The sequence below is a fragment of the Silene latifolia genome, chromosome 11 (assembly GCF_048544455.1).
Source record: "Silene latifolia isolate original U9 population chromosome 11, ASM4854445v1, whole genome shotgun sequence".
In the NCBI taxonomy this organism is placed as follows: Eukaryota; Viridiplantae; Streptophyta; class Magnoliopsida; order Caryophyllales; family Caryophyllaceae; genus Silene; species Silene latifolia.
The window spans coordinates 103,778,630-103,792,238 of NC_133536.1; positions in this window are offsets into that span (position 1 = coordinate 103,778,630).

Here is a 13,609-nt window from a genome sequence, read left to right on the forward strand (position 1 = left end):
CAACAACATATTTTCAACGCATTTTAAAAACAAAATCCTTTTTTAAGCCACTCTTTTAAACTTCTTTGATCGCGAGTAGTCACAACGAGAAAACCGTCTCTAAAGTCGTCTACCTCTCAAACATCAATACACGTAAGTTTGAGGGTGTAAACAACTCACTTATTTCATGTCTTTGCTATTTTTATGAGTTTATAATCATGAACAATGCATAACACGATCCAAAAATAGGAGAAATGAGCCATAACCAGATTTTGGCCTGAGACAGGGGCTACTTGTGTAGCAGGGGAGCTCGCACCTATATGCCCTCTCAGGCCTTAATCCAGCCGTGTTTGTGTTCATCTTTCCGCTACATTTTCCTTTTATTTTCTTTTACGACTTTTACCGTTTTAATTCATTTTTATGATAAACATATTTTGACCATTACAAAAATCATCCTTGGTTCTTTATACCACGACGGTTTATTCCGTGACTTGATGATATTATTGGTTAATTACAAATTAATAGGTATTTTAACACCCTTTTATTTTATTTACCATTTTTCTCATTTATTTACACTTACAAACATATTAGTCATAATTCATAATCATCCTTGGTTCCTTATACCATGTAGGTTTAATCCGAGTACGATGGCAAACTTGACTAATCACAAAGAAATGAACTTAACATATTAGTTCATATAAAACATTTTACATCTTTATATATAAGCTGTACTTTTCAATCTTGCAAATCCAACAACGAATATTACTAACATAATAGTAATTATTCCGAGTCATGCAAATCATACTTGCAAATCATTCATCACAAATACGGTTTTAAATAACCTTTTTTTTAACAACCTTTTAAAATGGTTTTAAGCAACCTTTTTACAACCAAGAGACGCCTCTTGGTTCGGCTCATGGCTCGCGCCCCAAGGCCTCATGTTTTCATCTTTTATAAACCTGGACAGGCCTTATTGCCTCGCCGTATGGCTCGCGCCCCAAAGGGGTTGCCTAACACTGTTCTGTTTCGTTTTTAGCACTTGTCTAGGACGATTCTGATTACTGTTAATCCGAATACATGACGGATCAGATTGACAAGCTTACGTTTTTACACTTTGTCATCTGACGCCCTTTTCCAAATAAATGGATCGTGTTAAGCATCATATTCCGAATTTGGTAAATGGATGTTTAATTCCCGTTTTCACATGCAAATCAATCTAAATCCAACTCGACATCAATTACTTGATATTTGGATTGACAAACCGACTTAGGAAACTTTCATATGTTAGGTTAAGACTTTTGGATGCACATTCATGCATTTAAACCGTTTTATCAACTTTTGCACTTAAACAACCACGATCGATCAGTAGAAGCCGCTAATGCGGGCGGGATTGGGTGTCCGATTAAAGAGCTTCCCAATACGTACCATCACCCCTTACTCAGAACCTTTGGATAGTGGATGGCCTTATCTAGGGCGTACGAGAGTCATTCTAGCGATAGAATGCTAAAGAGGGACGATTTCTTATCTTTAGTACCTATGGCAAGCACCGCTTGTTGCCTTGATTGACCTAGGTATAAAGTGGATTCGAACGGGTTCCAAGCATCCACAAATTCTTGGTTGTGACTCCAAACATCTCTGCATCGTTTCGAGACCTTTGCCGAGACGAAATCGACCGATCTAAAACGATCCGGTCGAAAGCATTTTTACGCCACCGAGTGTGGCTTTCAAAAGACCGATGTACGTCCACAGATTGGCTTGGCGTGCATGTGGCCCATGTCCACACCTAATCAGTTTCATTGTTGCATTTATTTATTAAATGAGTCTTTCATAATTCATTTGCATTGAGTGAGTCGTTAATTGGCATGTTATATGGTATATCGTATTTGTTGTCTTGTCTTGTATGTCGGAGGACTTGGTGGTTTGATTGGTTACTTGTTTAAGGGACGTAAGACGGTTAGGAGATCGTCTTGCACCTAAGTCACCTCTTGGAGCTCCCCACTCCAAGAGGGATATGCACATTAATGGCTTGAGTTACGGAGGGACTCGTGTGATTGAGAGACAATGTCTTGCAGGGGATCCGGTTGGCTTTCGGACCCGGTACGTCTGGGCGTGTCCCGGTACCTGTTTGTGGTTATCGGTATGTCTGGGCGTGTCCCGGTACCAGTGTGGTTGTCGGTATGTATGGGTGTGTCCCAGTACCGTGGTGGTGGTTGTTGATGGTGGTTTCTTCATATCACAGTCATGTTGCATGTTCACACTCGAGTCGTGTCACACTTTATTTATTTAATGAAACTGACGTTTGTGTGTCTGTGCATTGTCACCTATCTCTTTTGGGGTGTCCTATGTCGATCCATATGATATCCTTTATTTATTTAATGAAACTGACATTTGTGTGTCTGCGCATTGTCACCTATCTCTTTTGGGGTGTCCTATGTCGGTCCATATGATATCCTTTGGACATATGGGGAGCAGGTTATGTTCAGCTTGTTTGGATAGTACGCGGGAGACGAGACGAGCTTGATGATATCACGAGACGAGTCTAGTTGGCTAGAAGAGTATAAATGTCACAAGTTTTATTTTATTCATTCATTTTTTTTACGTTTATGTAATTCATTAAATATTACATTAATAAAATGTTCTTGATTGAAGTTTTGAAAAACTACCTCGGGAAACCGAGATGGTAACGCTCCAATTATCTTGGCCGGATAGTCGGGGTGTTACACTAGGTCTAATGTACCCCTTTTCCACCAACTCATTCAACTGTTTCTTTAGCTCCTCCAACTCCTTAGGACCCATACGGTATGGGGCCTTAGAGATCGGTCCCGTCCCTGGTTTCAACTCCACACTGAAATCAATCTCTCTCAGGCGGTAAACCCGATATCTCATTTGGGAAAACATCTGGAAACTCTCCCACCACTGGTATCTCAGATGTTGTCGGTTTTACTATGCGAGTATCTTTCAGATGGCAAAGTATCAAAGGACACCTCTTCTTCAAGTAAGACTTCAATGTCACCGCTGCAATCACTTTGACTTTGGGTTTGACAACAAACCCACGATAAGACACACTAGTCCTCTTAGGACCTCTTAAAGACACTTTGTTTTGATGATAGTCTATTCTAGCCTTATACTTACCTAACCAGTCCATCCCGACTATCATCTCAAAACCATCCATAGGGAACTCTAATAAGGCAACTGGAAGATCAAGTTGCCCAATAACCATGGACACACCTTTATATAGTTTCCCACAAGACACTGACTCCCCAGACGGTATAAAAACATCATCTTTTATAAACACAAATTCCTCCAAACCCATAGACTTAACATGACTTGACGATACAAACGAATGTGACGCCCCTGAATAAAAAAAAAACAAAAGTAGCAACATTGTTAACAAGAAAAGTACCAGTGATCACGTGAGCATCATCCTCAGCAGCTTGCTTATCTATTATGAAAAGTTTGCCACTCCTCTTTTGACCACCCCCATGCACTGTACTTGCTGATGTAGTAGGCTTGGCAGCTGACACCTGATTGGTATTAGCCACCGGTCGCTGATACGAATTTCCGCCATTGCGGTTGAGCCCACCATTGTTATTACTCTGCTCACCTTGGTTATTCCACGACCTAGCTGGCCGGTTACTAGCCTAGCTATGCATCGGTCTCTGAGAAATGTTCCCCTGACACTGTCTTTGAAAGCCCATCCCAACTGCACTAGTACACTCATGCCTCTTGTGGCCAACATCGCCATAGTTAAAACATGCGATACTCCAGCTGCTGCTACTACCACGACCACGCCTATAAGAAGATTCTCAACTGAAACCTGACCCAGAAGAATAAGCCGTTGCCTGATTGTAGTTACCACGCTTGTAACCCGATAGGACATTGCCATCACTCTTAGCCTTCCTCTTTTCCGAGCCAATCTCCCTAGTTTCCTTGGCCATCTCCCTAGTTTCCTTGGCCATTTGGACCACCTCTCAGCCCGTCTATCTCTCTCATAGACCTCCTTAACATTAGTAAGAGTCCCCACTGATAGCTTCTCCATAATCTGGTAAGTTAACCCTTTCTCGAAATGAAGTGCTAAATTATCTGGATTTAGCCCCATATCCTCAGCATACCTCGACTTCTTGTTTAACTTGTGGTACTACTCTGTCATTGCCATGTCCCCGGTCATCTTAAAAGAATCGAGCTCATCACGTCGCTTGCTGCGAACATTCTCCGGAACGAACTCCTTTCTCATAGCTCTTTTGAACTCGGACCACGGAATTGAAGTCTTACCCTCCTTCCGATGGATGTCCAAGGCATTGTGTTTCACCTTATCCCACCATTCTCCGGTTGAATCCCTTAGGTAGAATGCAGCTTGTTCCACCTTAAACTCCTTTGGACAATGCACCACCCCTAGGATATTCTCCATCTCATGATGCCAGTTGTCGAGCAAAATCGGCGCACTTGTACCCACATAGTTAGTGCGATTGAAGCGAGATATCGTAGTGCTCATCTTAGCAAAGTCTACCCCAGCCTCGTTATCCTTCCCCATCTTCTTGAGGGTCTCAGTGAGCGCGTCTTGGTCCTCAAGCATTTTGGCAATATCCTCAATGCTCATCTCTTGAGCCTTAACATACGCGGCTAATCTTTTTGGTGGCATATCTTTGAGCTATAAAAGGGAGATAAACATAAGCACATAGCCTACGGCTCAAAGCAAATATGACCCGCACAAATACATTTTCGATCGAGTAACCACACATACTAGATCAAGTAACCTACAAACTCGATCCAATACCCCAACTCCAGAACCTGTCCAGAACTAACATAAAACATACTCGATCGAGTCAGTTACGTACTCGGTCGAGTACACGACACTCGATCGAGTAATACGACTCCAGTAGCTACTGCCTAACACGTAAACATACCCACTCGATCGAGCCATGCCTACTCAATTGAGTCTACCCTACTCGATCGAGTTTCCCCTACTCAGTCGAGTCATGATCACGATTACACTACCCACATGCTTTTATAACTTTAGTAAAAACTATAACATAAATACGCAGCATCACATCCCCTAACCACATGTTACTAATATAACCACATTATAAATTCACCTTCCGACACATAAACATGTTTTTAACATCAATTTCATATTCTTATGCAACATTTACTTCACCTTTTTCTAACCAAATCATCCATCAACCATACACTTCATCCAACATATGCATATGAAACAACAGTAAACAATTAGCGATCCCATAACACCCCATAGTGACCGGTTCAAAGTTGCAAAGGCAAGTTCGCGACTTTAGGGCGTCTCCCAAGCCTTTGCATTAGCTCCTAACAACTCCTACCCGGGTTCATTTTAATTTGACTCTCTACATTCATTAAGTTCATTGGTTAGAGGTTCCAAAATCGTCGCTCTGATACCACTTTGTAACACTCCCATACACCAAGGTGCCTTACCAAGACCACCCTAGTACATGGAGATGCTACCATCTTGGTTACACGAGGTATAGTCATCAAAGGTGACCATAAAGAAACGTACCTTAAGTAATAAAGTTTAATGTGCGTACATTACAAACCAAAACTGAAAGTTAAATAAAACTGTCTCAAAACTGCAAACCAACTAAAGTAAAACTGTCTTAACAAAACATAACAGAAGACTAAGACTCTGACATGTCGTGACTCCATCCCCAGCTAGATCCCGTGCGTACTCAAAAGAAATACCTGCTAATCAACTACTCACAATCCCCGAATAGATCACCATAGTTTTCAAAATATTTAAACGGGGTCAGTTACTCCATAAACAAAATAAGCAATCAACACTACCAATTACAGAATCACATTCTCCAACTCCATCTTATCATCAATCATCTGGCTACACACTAAAGTGTGTAGCCCTGCCAGAATATCCATCGCAACAGATATTCCACTCTGCCAGTGGGCACCGGAACCATAACACATGAGCCCCTCTCAACACCATAGAGCGAATAACTCATGTCCATTAATGTGCACATCCCCCTTGTGACGAGAACCACGAGGGACGAATCAATGGCGTGAAGCCACTCCCGCAAGTGACTTCACTCAGCCGAGGGCGTACCTCGCCAACCACAGACAAACAACAACCAATCCACAATACCAATGTAAACATGCCAATTCCAATTAATGATAACAATAACCATGTCAATTAATAACCATGCCAACATATAAAATGTACGCAGTCAACTGAGTAGGGAAACCCTACCTGAAACAGAATCACCAAAAATCAATGCAGCGGATCAAAAAAGCTCCTCTACGAAATCATCTCCTATAATCAAGAATCACATAATACTCTCAAAACCCCCAAATCACTCAATTAGAGTTCAACCAACTTTAACAATTTGACATAAAAACAATATAGAAACCTTACCCACAAGATGACGATCACAAAGGTATGATGAACTCAGAAATTCGACAACCCTAGCCTTGATTTGATAGCAAAGAGAGAACAGGATTCGAACGTCGCTTGTTTTTCTTTTGTAAAAGTTTTAGGAAAATAAAGTAAAAGTAAAAGGAATTATCGAAATAACTTTAAATACCTCTTCTCACATTACTAACAAAACCGGAAGAAAAACCGTAAAACACGACTTATTCGATCGAGTAACTAACGTACTCGATTAAGTAACTATGAAGCAGAACACTATCCAGAACGCGTCAAAGATTTACTCGACAGAGTACCCAACAGCTCAAATATCTAAGGTATTACACTCACACAAGCTCACGTGTTTTCCTTTATCGTATATCCTCTCTTTACTCATACGCTACTCCTGTGTAGAAGATGCTCGTTTTCCTGCTTTAAATTCTCAATTGGTACATTCACTCCCCCTAAAAGAGAACTTTGTCTAAAAGTTCAATTATCAAATCTCATAATGTGCTCTCATACGATCATTACTAAATTCCACAAATGACTATGATCCAGGTTCAACACTCTCTCTCACTCATTGCAAATACGCAATCAAACTTTATGTAGTTATAAATCCATTGATATAATCCCACGTCTACAAGCCTCCCAAAGGTCAAGCGTCAGGTCAAACCCACACTTCAAATCTGTAATCCTATAAACAACTCCCATTCATGTTGGTTATGTATGCGTATCTATCGCGGGGTATCACCCGATTATTATTACGCATCCATATCACATCTAATCTCATACATTAACATGTATGCACATCAATCACGAATATGCGGACTCCATGAAACAATTAAACAATGCCAAAATTACTCGTAATGTGACTCAACCATGAATAACACATCCATTTGCACACACCATGCCATGCATGTACCGCGCCAAATCCACCACATGATCACACATGTCTTTCCATATACGTTCTCATCTCTCATCAACACTTCCGCTCATACGGAAGACCATAATACACAATCATGCAAATGACCGCTATGCGACCCATAATTTGCATTTTTCATCTAACTTTTACACAACAAAATAAAATCATGTCGATTAACACACGTCAAACAAGATTATCACACCATTTCTTGCATCAACCCACTCATGTCGAATCAACAATTTCCATTTACTTGGAAAATGCCACACCATATAATCAAATGTAAACAATTCACAAAATATCATACATTTAAGATCAACATGCTCATCCAACATAAGTCAACTAATATAAAACGCGAAATAAGGGTACACGCTCAATATTCGGTCAAATATCAACAAACATGGGTCAAAGCAGGCCACTCGGTCGAGTGTAGGAGGCCACTCAGTCGAGTAGGCGACCACTGGTCGAGTGTATGGTGCATTCGGTCGAGTGTCACCTGGGCAGAAGGCCTTCATTCTAAACTCGGTTCTAAACTTTTATATTTCATCACACAAATGCTAATAGACTCCGATGGTAACTAATACACATCAAATAACCAAATTTAAACACAAACCCTTGACCTTATAGCCATCATTATTGCACAATTAAGATGAAATAACTGAGACACACTACCGACACCACATACATTTTAATGGACACTGCCTAACCACTCATTATTCTCAAGGAATAATAACAATATCACCCCTCAAATGGACACTACAATAAGATCACGATGTATACCACAGACGCTTTACCTGACGATTGGGAGGCAACTTTACAACAACATCTATACTACCGCTCATTGGTTCGGAGTCCCACACAACCACTTTCATGCTTCATACATATACACTTAAGTTGAACGGTTACACTCTATAACACGAACGATCAAATACCTCAACAATATGATTGAATCCTAAAGCATCACACTCTTACTCTCATGACCGCGAAAACCAAACTTGGTAATACTAAGTCCATCATCATATATCTCAATTATCTATCAACCAAAGTTTTCAAGTCACGCTTAATAATAACATCCCTCAACAAGCAACCCAAGCCTCGTTCACTATCCATGAGTTCAAACACTTAAAAAATATTCAACCTATATTACACATCACTCCTTATCCACAATTTACCTCGTACACTTACCTTACTCTATTCGAGATATCTTACGCAATCTAAAGTCAATTTCTTCTACTTTTAATATCCAAACATGAATCATATACAAAATCTAAAATTCAACTTCTCATTTTAATCTACTAAACACACCCATAACTTTGGATCACAAAATAATACTTCCCAAACTTTGGATCACTACTTCGCATAAATGATTCCATTCTCAAAAGTCAATTTCCTCATTCACAATAACTACATCACCACTTTATCGAGTCCAATTTATCGAATCAAACTTTTGACCAAGAGCACCTTCATTCATCAAATAACTTTCTCTCTTTCACGACATCATATACCTACCCACTGACACGGTTCAAATCCACCTCAAATGGATAACATACGTCAATCCCAATAAAACACAAGTTTCACATTCACAACTCTCAAGGTGCAACATCACTCATCACACATTATTAGCGCTTGCCGTTTTTATCCTCATAATATTGCCGACTCACTTTTGTTTCACATCCTCGTAATCATAACCATGCTCGTCTACACGTCTTTACTCATCAAAATCATACCACTCACACGATAAACAACCATTGAGACACATATATAAGCAAAATAATACACCATTAACAATGATTGCAAAACTATGGAATAAGGAAACTATGTCTGTAACACCCCATACACCAATGTGCCTTACCAAGGACCACCCCAATGTATAGAGGTGTTACCATCTCGGTTTCCCGAGGTAAGTAGATCAAATAAACAATACCAGAACATTTATTAAATAGCTTTACACTTTACATCATAAACCAGCGCGAGAGAAGATACAACGTAAACAACTGAAAGAACCACTAGACATGAGTGACACCGATATCTACTCGGTAGCGTGATGACTCGATTCCCTTCCATGTCGCACAAGCAATCAAGATTAGTTGTACCTGCTAAACCAACCGCTCACCATCCCCGAATGGATCACCACAATGATAAAGATAAGCAGAGGACAAAATGATAAAAGCAACCGATCCACAATATCTCCCTCTCACGATTACATCTCATAACTGACCACACACTTAAGTGTGTAGTCCTGCCAGATTACTGCTGCAACAGATAATCCTCACCGCTAGTGAGGGACCGCAGGCTTGCCCACCTAAGCCCCGCTCATCACACGAGCGACAACCCATGTTCATTAATGTGCACATCCCCTCTTGTGGCGGATTTCACAAAGGGCGAATCAAGGGCGTGAAGCCACTCCCGCAAGTGACTCCACTCAGCCGAGGACGCACCTCGCAATCAACAACAATCATCTCAACTCACATACTCCAATATACAATCAACCAACAACGATCAACCAGTAGTAGTATTCATATCAATTAAATCACAACACACATCTTAAATAAATTATACAATCAACTGAGTAGGGAAACCCTACCTTTTCCGCTATTCTATGAAAGTGCATCCAACAACTAGCCAAGCAAGACTCCGAGGTGAATCCTATAAATAGTAACGAAATCCTATTACTAGACTACCCAAAAACCTACTGAAAGATGACGACGAAACACAAACGCAACTTGAGACACAGACCGAAGTCGGCAATGATGACATCCTGACTCGATGACTCCAAGCATAAACCATCCCACTTCTTGGGTTAGTGTCTAGGCTAAGTGAGAGAGTAGAAAGATGGGTGATAGGTGGGAGAGAGAGATATTAGGGATAAAAAGAGAAAGGAACCGTCAAAAATAAAATAAGGTTTACGATCTCGCGTTATATAATAACGCGTTAACTGACGTGATACTCGGTTGAGTATAGACATACTCGGCCGAGTAAGCCCTACTCCGTCGAGTATTCTCACTACTCGGCCGAGTAACCCTTACGAGGTCGAGTAATCAATAACGTAGGTCTCCTAACCTCTCTCATATCCCCTGCAACGGTTCTCCTCTGGTCAAACGGTTAGTCAATGGGTCCTTAAACAGGGCAGGTATTAAAGTCTTCCCCCCTAAAAAGGAACTTCGTCACCGAAGTTCGTCCCACATCTCCCAACATGAAAAGACAAGGCACCTAAGGAAAGACCTATCACTACCACGACGACGAACACCAAAAGTTTAAGACGCATGTGACACTAGGTTATAAACATCTTTTAACATAGTTTTGTCAACCAAAGAATCGCTATACTGTTACTGTATACAACCACCAAGTTAACTACGTAACAAAGTTGATATCGTAACCCCATTAAATTAGAGATGACGACTTCAAAAGTACCTATTACATAAGTTTGTGACAACATAAAGACTTGAAAGTTAAAACAAAGGTGACTCATAGAAGAACTCTATCAACTCGGTAGGATTTTTACTGACTCATTGAAGAACTCTGTTAACTCGCTAGGACTTTTACCACGATGTTTTCTACCCCTCTAAAAGGAACTTCATCCCCGACGTTCATTCCACCCATCGGACCAACTCATAAGTGCGCAAATAATCGACAACATAGAACATATATCACGTGGCGTGACAATTACGACACGCCTGTAATGTAAGTAAGCAACCATCATATTCATGCAATTTAAGGAAATTAGATACATGCAACATAAAACAAGGAGATGTAAATTGTGCGTATGTGAACCTTGATGATATCATTGCCATTCCGTCGCCCCTTTCTGGTTCTTATATTACTATTTCCGTCATAACACTGATTCTGACCGTGTATCGTTACCGTATAAGCAAGGTTCAAACCATGAAGACTTAACTCGATACTAGGACACTGAAACATGCTTACATAAGAAAGTAGATACTCAATTGCATTCTATAACAAATTTAAATAATGAGGGGTGCAATGTCTAGATACTCGGTCGAATATGAAGGAGTACTCGATCGAGTACGCGATACTCGACCTAATTTTCTAGAGCAGAATGCGAATTTTGGCAACTCATACACATAACACCAATGTTTAATCCTGCAAAATAGCTAGATGTCTAACATCAACTCAAAGTTCCTGATCCAGATGACTTAATAGCAGTACGGAAAGACAAGTAGTGGTCTTGATGCCGATTACAACACCCAAAATAAAAGAGTACGATAAAAGTACAGCAATATCCAACGACGAATCCATTGAAATAAGTCTAGAAAATAAAGAGGAACTCAAATGTACGCATCCTCGTCCATCTCCTCACCACCTCCGGTGCCAGATGTCCCTGCTCCAGATGTCCCCGTTCTCAGATAAGCTCCAGTTGAGTAGCTTCCACCACCAGCCCACCTCCCTGCCTCGTCCAGCTGACTGCCTCGCCCCACGGTCCTGCGAGGCACCAAACACGGTCTCTGTCGGTGGTCTCCAAAAGTTGGGATCAACTCCATAACTATGGAACACTCTAGTGTCAACCCCGGGTTCTCTCCACCAAACCGATTGTGCCAAGTCCTTCCCTATACCCTGGTTGTAGGCCATCTCAAGCATGTTCCGTAGTACCAAGGCAGAAGAGATGCGCTCAGACAGGTCGCTAACTGATAGGCTTATCGTGTACCTATGCAAAGATATGGACATGGACCACGGGGGCGCTTGGGACAAGCGTTTGCATTTGTGGAGTCGCCACCAATTTTTATGGGAAATTGGAACCGTTCGAATACCTCGTGCCATGCCAAGACACAAAGAAGTGACATGAACACTAAGAACTCGTTACCCTTAGCATTCTATGTGTAGAATGACTCTCGTGGATGCCAATGAACGCGGATGTTCACAGAGATCTGGAGTAAGGGGTGAGGGTACGTATTAAGAAGTCCTTTTACCGAACACCTAATCCCGCCCGCCTCGATAGCAGCCTTTACTAATGATTAGGGAAATCGTTCATAGTCAATATGCTGTCAACTATATGCATGCAATGCAACATCCATCGTTTTGATCCTAACATGTGAAATTTGACTAAGTCGGTGAACAAGTAATTAGCACTTATTAATGTCGAAGTAGGGTTTAGAATTAATTACATGTGAAAAGCGAATAAACATTCAAAATAAATAATAAATAAATAAAGATAATTCAAATTACAATAAATAAATTACAATGGGTTAAATGATTTACGTCAAAAATATAATTAAGACGGACCATTTGAAGAAAAGAAAATAATTAAGATTGGAAAATATGGACAGATTAAGGGTGATATTACATCTAATAGTCAATTAATTACGTAATTAAAGGATTTAGTAGTCAAAGCAAGAACGAAAATTCAGAGGCAGAATTCATCCCGGAACAGGCGCAGCATTGCTGCGTCCCTTGGAAGAGGCGCAGCTTTCACTGCGTCTGTTCCTGAGATGAGTTCTGGCTTTGAAGTCAGAACTGCGGGTTGTTTACGTTTGTTGGTGTATTTAATGATTGATTATCGATATTATACTCAGGTGAAATTGATTTAGCATATTAAATTATATACAAAACCGTCATAAAAGCGATAAAAACGAATAAAAACGGATTAAGAACTAATTAGAACTAATTAAGTTAAATTGTGAAGACGGAAACGAACTTAAAAGATGTAATAAACTGGAAATAAGCAATAAAAATATGTACAAAGGACGAATTACAGAAACTTGATATGAACGAATCGAGTCTCTAAAATCGGGGTTTGATTTAATGATGAAAACCCGCAAATATCGATTATTAGGGATTAAAGTCCGAAATAAAATATGATAATTATTAAGAGTGTATTAAAAAACTTATTATGTACGAAGAAAGAAAATAAAATAAGAAAATAAAATAAAAAAGAACGAAATAACAGAGAACCGAGGAAGAAGAAGAAGAAGAGCACGAACAGCGGCAACCTCTGGAAGAGGCGCAGCAGTTGCTGCGTTTCTTCTCGACGTCTGTCTACTGCTAATCCGTTAAAACGGTTTAATAAAAGGGTTTTAGAAGTCAGTTTTAAACATACTTTTGACGTAAATCTTACATTAGTTAGTACAAAAATAAAAATAATAAAAAGATGGGACTTACACCCTCAGACTTACATGTTTGACGAAACGAGATTAACTAAGTTAACGTTTAGTGATTGCTCGACTCGAATGTATGTAGAAAGTGCCCTCGTTTAGAGGATTTAGATTAAATTGATTGATGTGTAGTGGTCAAATTGGTCGGTCATGCAACGTGACTGAAACTCAGAATGATCTGAGCTTACGTGGTCGATTGATCAAGCATGTAGGCGTTGAATG